This window comes from Lepidothrix coronata, unplaced genomic scaffold (genome assembly GCF_001604755.1).
Source record: "Lepidothrix coronata isolate B3197 unplaced genomic scaffold, Lepidothrix_coronata-1.0 Scaffold83, whole genome shotgun sequence".
Taxonomy (NCBI): Eukaryota; Metazoa; Chordata; class Aves; order Passeriformes; family Pipridae; genus Lepidothrix; species Lepidothrix coronata.
This window is the reverse complement of record NW_016690263.1, coordinates 3,264,511-3,274,022: the sequence shown is the minus strand read 5'-3', so window position 1 is coordinate 3,274,022 and position 9,512 is coordinate 3,264,511. Positions and strand designations below refer to the sequence as shown.

At 35.8% G+C, this 9,512-nt stretch overlaps 1 long non-coding RNA gene across 1 annotated transcript; it reads left to right on the top strand.

Moving 5' to 3' along the window:
- The first annotated feature begins 3,673 nt into the window (after positions 1–3,673).
- Positions 3,674–9,064, top strand: LOC108500000. Its single transcript, XR_001875736.1, has 3 exons — positions 3,674–3,698; positions 5,681–5,788; positions 9,052–9,064. It is a non-coding gene; the product is annotated as an uncharacterized LOC108500000 (long non-coding RNA).
- Positions 9,065–9,512: the final 448 nt, after the last annotated feature.

The following is a 9,512-nucleotide window of genomic DNA, read 5'->3' as shown; positions in this document are numbered from 1 at the left end:
CTTTGACAGCTCAGCTCCCTTACCACAGACAAACTATAACTAATTATTGACCTCTTAGGTTAAAAAGAGTTTGCAGTATGCATATCTCCCCCCCTCCCTGCATGTGAAAATTCAACACCGGCAATGCTATATTTCTAAATAAGCAGCCCTTTGACATACTGAAGATTTTGTATGGTCAAAAGTAATGATTATTAATGTCCCTATTTTCTTTAGATGTATTTCAAGGAATGCTGACTTTTTGCAGTGATGTGCATTATTGTATTTGTGAGGAGCAGCAGCATAAAAAATGACCCATATATGGAGAGGTACTTGAGGCTGTGAAGAAGACAGTGAAGAGTATCAGGCTGAATACTAATTACATTTCTGTAAACAACTACATTGTGTCACATTGTTAATGTAATATATTTTTGCATTGTATTTGCTTAAGGCTGTCCCATAACTATACCTTATACTTTGAAGTTTGGAGTGTTGAAGACTGAAAAAGGCTTCTATCACCTCTTCTTATTCTAAAGCGAGCCAGGAGGCATGCCTCACAGCTGTTGTGTTGTTGTCAAGAATATTAGCAGTGATATAATAAATTCTACAAATATATTCTGATAGACAGTGCCACTAAAGATATTCATTAAGCTTTTCTTATAATACTTTCTTCAAAATCTTAAAGAATAGAAAAGAGCAAGGAGAAAGAGCACAGTTTAATACCTGAAACATAATGATTTTTTTTCAGATTTCCTTTCTTGATTTCCATACACTGCAAAAATTGTATGCTCTGTTCTTCTGCAGCCATAAGTGCTTTGACGCAGTGCAGGAGGGTTCTGTATATATAAAAATTTTTATAACACTATTATTCCTGGTTTCACAAAACCTTAATTATCATCTGTGGGATAGTTAATCTTAAATAAATCAGATTTGAATAATCCTAAAGTAATTATTTTGCCTACGATACCTCATCTAATAAAATATAAATCAAGCAAAGAGGCAGCTAAAACAGTTCAGCATTTGCTTGCTTTCAAACCTGTCTTGTAGTTACTGCAGATACTGCATTAGTGCCAAACAAATTTACCATGCAGAGGCACATTCACCCATTTCTAATGCCAATCTTCAGTGTTATGGACTGTCTTCCTTTGGAGGTGGGATATGAACAGTGCTCTGTCAGTTTTTAAGGCTTAATATGGTATATCAAGGTTAGTGACCAAGAGCATCAGTCTAAGGCTTTCTCGCCATAGATGTACACAAGATGAAGTATCAAAATGTTTTAAAAGTTTTCATCCTGGTGGGTGTTCCTTCAGCCCAAATCTGTGTAGTAATACCTGCCCCTAAGATACCAACCACTGTGATTTTCTGGGAAGTTCTGAAAGAGGAAGTAGTCATGACTCATGTGATAGACACATAGTCAAATCAATAAGTTTCTGAAAGCTGCAGGCACCGCCTCAAATTTAGAGACAAATCTTGTTCTTTCTATGAGGTTATCTTCTCTAGGGACTGCATTTAATTTAGAACATGGGCTTAAAGAACTATGTTACACAACCTAATGAAAAGCATTCTCCGCAGACAGGTAGTATGGTAAGCAATACGATCTTACCTCATGTATTATAGTCAGCTGGCAAAATAATAGAATTTAGGCAACTCAATAGGTTATCTTGTTGAATCTCATATTCTAAGACAGTCAACTATATCTATATTCAGAGAAGCTAGGATGTTTTCTTGTCTTCCTGATACAGCCTTTCTACTGTGTTTTTGAAAACCTCTTCCTGGGAGAGGTTCTGAAGTCTAATCTAACCTCCAGGTTGATCTCATATTGCTCATCTTCCCATCCATAGATATGACAAGCAGATTAAGCTCCTTTTAACACTTAGACTGTTACAATGTCTCTCTCTAGGCTTCCCTGGAATAAAGAAGCTCAGTACATTCAGTCACTGAGCTTAGCCATTTTCTCTCAGCTATCTTTAACTAGGTCCTAATTGTCACTGCACATATTGCTTACCTTCCTTAAATCCTAAAGTAGTAGAACATTTGGAAGATAAGTAAGTCCCAAATGAATGTACATTGGCTTTAGAAACCTCATTCACCTTCTCTTTTTGCCCTGACTCTTATATGGCTGAATGCCATGCACTGCTGTATGTTCTGTATTGTTACTCATCATTCCTACACCTTGAGGCTATGCTCAACAAGTATTATAACCCTAGTAGATGAATAAGTTTGCAGACTATAAAACTCAACATCTGTCACATAACTGAAGGAAGAAAATCTCAGAAATGATGCCCCACAAAACTTCACTTCCATCAGCTTCTTCAACGTCTGTTCTGGAAACAGGTCATGCTTGTTAGTAGTAGTTACAGCAAAAGAATTTCTTGAAGCCATCCATGCTCTAAGCTATGGGAAAGGTGTATCCACACAACACAGGACTGACTGAGTAGTGTTTGCAAATAATATAATAAAAAAATAATATCTGTAGTGAATGTAGCAAATAAAAAAAATTATTTGCTAACAAATGCTTTTATTATTACCCCATCCTCAGAGATTTTGACATAATATTCAGCTGTTATAGTACTTGTTTTTTAAATTACCAATGCTGAAAATAAAATATTTATAAACATATGTACATATATATTCCTTTATTTGATCAACTTTGAGGGACATTTTTGGGACATCCATGCCCAAAACAGTTGACATGAATAGGTTAAATTCTATACGGCCATAAATCCACTGAGTTTGCAATAGGCTCATCTTTGAACCTGCATTATTATTTAATGGGAAAATAAACATTTACACTTGAATTTGTGAAAGGGAATGATAAGAGGGTTGAACAGGTCAGTTTCTTATTAATGAAACAGAGATCCTTTCAACTCTCAGCTACTCAGATGAATCTGAAGCAGGACAGAAGCAACCAAAAGTCATTAACATCTGACAGCTGGGTGATGGCCTGTGTAAAATGAGTTGGTATTCTCAGCCCAGTACATAAAACATCAGAATAATTGGTGTTAATTCGCACCCCTGTTGGCAGTCTTAGCACAAAGGCCAAAGATTGAATGGGTATGAAAATTAAACTATCCTGTCAGCCATAAAAGTTCTTTCAGGTCAGGATTGAAGTGCATTAACAGGATACTGTAGAGGATTTTGTACTGCCAGTGCTGGGGTTGTAATTGTTCGGTAAATAAGCCAAAGACTTTGTGACTAAATTCTCCAGATATTACTAACATAGAGTGTTTTTCTTTTGTGTTTTATTTATATATTTATTTGAGAGAAAAAAATAAATTTACAATAGAAATATAATGGTGACAAGAACCAAGGAGATCAACAGTTGACCTCACATCAAATGAAAATTATTGTATCAGTGTCAGGATTTGTGGAGAATTACTAATGCATTTTTACAATAAATGGTATTTTGTGCATCTGTTCTGATAGAAAAAGAAATGACCACGTGGCTAATTAACCTTAGGTATGTTATGGTCCGGAGTTCTCTTCTAGTATAACTTTTTGTTTAGGATTACCAATCTGATAGTGACACAACTTGCTGTGTTTTTCAATCTTAGTTGCACTTGAGAATAAAGTTTGCAGTTAAATTGGAAAGGTATGGAGATATTGAAAAGATTAATGCCTTCACCTTGCCAACTGGCAGAAAACCTCGCTGGAGAGGTTTGAGAAAATTCTGCGGTTATGTGGCTCTACACTGAGGAAGACAAGATTCCGAAATAGAGTCGGTAAGTAACATCTCAAATTCTTTTTGTGCAGAGTATGTTCACCACTTCTCAGGTCTTGCAGATATCTACAAGAAATAAAATAAATCCTCTGAAGATTTAATCATAGGTTTAGATTTGCTTTGGTCTAAAAGGAAGGCGATCCTGAGTGAGCTGCAGTGTTAAGTAATGCGGATGTGGCTTTCATGTGCAAATTTCTTTTGACTCAGTGAAACAACAGCTCCCAGAGTCTGGACTGCTGTCCACACAGCCGGGCCTGCATGTGAATGCAAATTACTTCATTATAGGCCAAATCTCCGTGCACCAATGAGCTGTACAGGACACTTGCAGTGATACCAGCTTTGTGTGCAGCTTTCTTGCTGTTTCTGTTTCCTGTCTCAAAATAAGTGACATCTTATCCGTTGCTAAGCAGTAGGAAAGGGGTCCAGTGTGGCAGGGGAAGCAAAACTTCTCTTTTTGTTAGTGTATTCCTTTCACCCTGGCAATTGATAACTTTTATATTACTCTTTTCTTCCATCACCTTGAATTTCATAACAGTCATCTCAAAATGAGTCTGAATTCTGTTCAGCTTGCTGTATTCCTGAACTCATTGAATACACATAACAAACAATATATTCATTGACAGTAGTAATAAAAAAGACCAGTTATTTTCAGCTAAGTATAGCACAATCTTTTATAGGAAATATTGAAGGAGAATATAAAGAGCAAGGACAATACTTTATATATATTTTCACCCTTCTAGCTCAGACACCAGTACCTCTGTACTGTAAAGAGAATTACAGGTAAGCACTCTAAGCTTTTGTTTAGCTTGAGAGACAGGCTCAGAAGTCTTTTTAATTATGCCACACAAGTAGAACATTTTAACAGATTGGGTTAAGAGTACATCCTGCAGAGCTTCTTAGCAGTTCCTGTAGCTAAAGATATTTTTTAGGTGAGGTGGGAAACGTGAATTTGTATCACACCACTGAGTAATTGAATTTGCGTTGCTCAAAACGTATCTGTGGGCTGTTATCCCCAAAAGGTTTTATCCCCTACTAGGGAGATTTTAGGCACTGTGCACAATTGGTGGGTTATGGACAGCAGGTACATTGACAGTATATTGTACACCTGGTTTAGAATCCTGGATTTAAAAAAAAATCATCTCATTTGAATGACTGAAATCTTTAAATCATGCCTGACTGCTTCCTCCTCTGGACTACAAATCCGCGGAATGTTCAAGAAGTAGTGCCGTTAGGCATAGACAGGCAACTAATTGTTCTTTCTAAACAGAAAGAGGCATTTTCCCATAGTGCAGATATTTCATTTTAGACAGAGCTAAGAAACAATCCTTAAGTGAGAATTTGTAGCTGAGTCCTGAAGATAATTTGCTTTTCAGGTTATTGATCATTGAGAAACCCTCTTTAAGACATGTAGCTTTACCCTTGTACCAGAAGCAGAACTTTAGCCTTGTATTTTACAGAAGGTGTTGCCTGACTCCTTTTGCAAACCTGTCCTTTTGAGCATACAAATTCATTGCATTATCAACCCTAGCTTTTATATGTTTGAGTGCAACAGGAAGAGACCAGATATGCTGTTTGGCTAAAATACTGTTGTCTAAGAATCTAAAACTGGAAAGAAAATCCATCAATATTTCTCTCTTATGGACAGTCTCAGATTTCTGCTGAGTAAATATTTACACCTAGAGAAGAAATTAAAATACAAAGTGAAAGGGAGATCCCTCAGCAACTCTTAAAAAAATTAGGTTTTCCATCCTATATAATTAGATAGGTAATATCAGCAACTGCAATGCACAGACAGATGTAGGTGTTTGAGGGCCTTTCCTCAAATGAATCACAGTTACATGACCACCAAACCTGTCATTTTGTGCTGATCCAACAAGACATTTTATTAGTCCTTAACATTTCTCATTGTTTACTGGATGGGAGTACTTGCTGCTTGAAGATGATTCAACACTCTTCTTATATATTCCATTCCATATGTAAAAGACATAGGAACGCCTAGTACCAAACACCAGTATCACCTAGTAACAAGCACCAGCCTCTGGAAATACCTCCAGGGAAAACAGGCCCCTGGCTGCCTTCCCACATCTCATGGTAAGCACACAGCTATTTTATATTCCATTACCCTGATGTCCCTGAGCTTGAGCATATGCTGTTGTCTGTCTTGGGCATATATCCAAACAGTGTGCCTGCAGGCTGTATTCTCTTATAATCCATTGTATATTCTGAGAAATCATATGATCCCATTGGCTTTTAGATACCAGAGTTTTAAATTGTCAGAATTGACCCAGTGTCATGTTTCTCTTTTGCTTTTTTTCTGTTAAGGCTGTACCAGATCTTCAGGTTCAAGTATGATTGAGTGCAGCAGTATGCTTCTGCCACAAAAGGAACAGATTTCTAGAATCAGACATAGTATTATATAAACCCTACGTATTTCTAGTCTGTGCAAATTAAATTTTAAAATATACCATTCTATCCCCCCAAGAGTTGAATTCAAATTTTTGTAGCTGAAAACTTAAGACAGTTCTGATATGTGCAGTAAAACGTCTATCACTTCAGAACTCCTTGTTGTTTACCAAAACATTTTCTTCAGTTATGCAATACTCAGTGTACCAATTTGTACTTCTAGGCACAGCTCAGAAAAAGAAGTAACACATAAGCCACAGGAGTCACGGAGTAGAGCTGCCTCCTATGAGCGAGGGAACTCCCTCCTCTTTTCACCTCTACACCACCACTCTGCACCAGCCATGTTTCTTAACACAGTGACTGGGCCAAAAGAAGTGTATGTCCTCTTACCTCTGCTCACTGACTTTACAAGGAAGGAGGACAGTCTAAGATTGGTTCCACAAGTAAGGACTAGATATAAAAATCCAGTCCTCTGTTATTACCAAAAGATGTCCAATATTTCTTATTATTTCAATAGTTTGTAACTTTACCAAATGCTTGTTGTTTGGAACAGCTGATTCTGTCTCAGGCTGACTTCTTGAGGGTCTTCTCCAACAACAGTAATGAAGCTGGTTTGACAGTTAGAAAAAAGAATAAAATAGAAGTTTTGTAACTATTTTCAAAAATAGGGAAAAATAGGAGAAAAAATTACATGTAATTATATAATTAAAAATGGCATCATTATCATCATTCCTGCACCTAAGGGAATCTACTTAAGGCTGAAAAATTAATATCAGTTTTGTTATTTTCTATGTTATATTTCTTACATTTCAACAAATTTCAACAAAATTTTCAGTAATTGTAGGCATTTCGGGATCTTTTTATATAAGAATTTAGAATTATTAGGAATTGTATTTAGTGTATTTTCCTGGAATTTCTAAGTGCTGTCTCTTTTTGTGAGGAAAAATATTTTTACTTAGTAGATTCCACCCTCATTGCAGGAAATTTTTGGCCTAGCAAAGGAATTTTAAGACCCTTGGAACAAATTTTACAGTCTCTCTATAAAATTAATTTTATATAATTCTCATTAAATTCTATTCCCAAAACTAAGAAAGGGGCATAGCAGTTTGTCTGCACTACTATACTAGGTTTCAGATACAATTTTTAGTGGGCATCAAAAAATAGCTTAATGAAATAAGAAATGAAATACAAAAAAAAGTCTGAAGTGAATTTTCAGTTACAAGGAAACAAATAACTGCAGAATATTTTCAGAACATTATTCCAAGATCTTATATGTCAAGCTTTCAGGGGTCACTAGGGAATTCATATGTGAAATGGGTTAGAGTAGGCTTCTAAAACATCACTACATATTAAAAAAACCAAACTACAAGAAAATCCCAAGCACAACAAGAAAGAAAGAAAAAAAATGCAGGTCTCATTGGCTCATAATTCAGCAGAAATTTACCTTTTTTTTTCAACAAATGGCACAGGACTGGGTGAAGATCAAAAATTAAAAGCAATCATATTCTATATACTGATTTGCAGTTGAAACACTGAAACATTGACAAACCACATACCTATACTATTTCCTGTATGTGAAATAGTCACGGTTGTGAAGGAATTACAGTTATTATATTTATTGCAATATTAAAGTTTTTGTCTACATTTATTATATAGTGAGATAAAACTTGACAGACCTGAAGAATAAATGATTTGATGGGCTTTTCATTCCCTTGTACTCAGAATCGCAATAGATATCATAGTATATGGTCCATTGAGCCCTCCACCTTCTCTTCTAAAGCTTCTGCCATTTTGTGATTGAGTTTCAGGGTAGGGCAAGCTTGTGTATGTTTTTTACATGTCCTGTGAATAGTCAGAGTACTTCAATCTGTAGAGTTGCCATGATTACAGCTTTCTTGAGTAAAAAGCAGCACTTAGGTGCTACCTGTAGGAGAACAGAATGGACAGGAATCTCATGAAGTTCTAAAAGGAGAAGTGAAAAGTTCTATACAAGGGAAGGAGATATTGAAAACCTGTCTGTACACAGGTCCGGGCAACTGGGTCTAGGTGGCCTTGCTTGATCGGAGGCATTGGACCAGATGAGCTTCAGAAGACCCTTTCAAAACTCAGCCACTCTGTGATTCTGTTATATGTCTAGGCCTAGGGTTTTTTCTAAGTGCAATTTGTGGTAATGCCTACAGAAATCAAGTTTTAATACAGGTCCATGTTAAAAATACAATATAGATTCTCTCAACGAGGAATTTGATGCCCAGAATCTTGTAGGATTTGCTTCTACATCAATAATTCAACTAACTTTTTAGGGAAAGAATGAGAAATCGGTCTTCATGAAAATTTATCTCCAGCCACATGTAGTAAATCAAAAGAAAGAAAAGTTGATGAATCCAAGATGAAACGCAAATCAAGGCTTCAAAAAGACAGTAAATACTAGGAACATCCTTTTTTTTCTTTTTCTTTTTTTTAGGAAATAATAAGATAAAAATACTGAGAAAACTTGGAAATATTGTGTCATATTTTTAATCCAAATGTTTTTCTTAGTGTATTAAGAATTCAGAGTGAGAAAGAATGGTAAAGCTATTGTCAAGCTTCAGGGAATTCAGGGCATCCTGAAGAAAGATGGCAATGATTTTTCCTTTAACTATTAAACAAGGACAGGTCACAAATCGTTTTAGATATCTCTCTGACAAGTTAAGAACTGTGTTAAAACACCTATTTAAGGACACTGCATTCAGTAAAAATGATCCACAAGTTCTTGTTAAATTTATAGCTCATCTCATTCTCTTATGGATGTTAGTTGCATAACACCCTCTCCTGCAGTTAATGTATCTTTATTATCTGAAACAGGGATTTGCATTTGGCACACAGAATGTGTCTATGTTTAATGTTGCATACCTTAATAGTACTTCTTGTTTTTTAAAAGAAGTCTAATTTGTTCCTATTTCCTTTCATTTCAGGGATCAACCATGAGTCGTCAAAAGTTCTGAAACGGCTACTGTGTATGACAGCAAATATTCCTTATTTTGATCATGACAAATAATTTTCTAGCTTGATTGTTAGCTCTCTGGGAAAGGAATAGGTATTTGTAAGTGCCTACCACAAAAACGTCTTTCCAAACATTGGTTTTACAGAGCTCAAACAATGCAGTGAAAGAAATTTAGTGATTTATTAAGCAGGTAGCAAAGGATTTTTTGAGGGATGGCAATTTTTGAATGACATAAAACACTTAATTTTTTTATTATTTTGTTAAATAACACAAATCTTGTCCATTTGCCTCCTGCTGTCCTGCAGAATATTTAAGATTCTAGCAGGAAATGAAAGCTCAAAACATTTTGTGATGAAAACTATTAATTTTCAGCCAAACCATGAACATTAGGAAATTCTATTCTGTGACCTCCAGGGAACCCTAGGTTAGAAT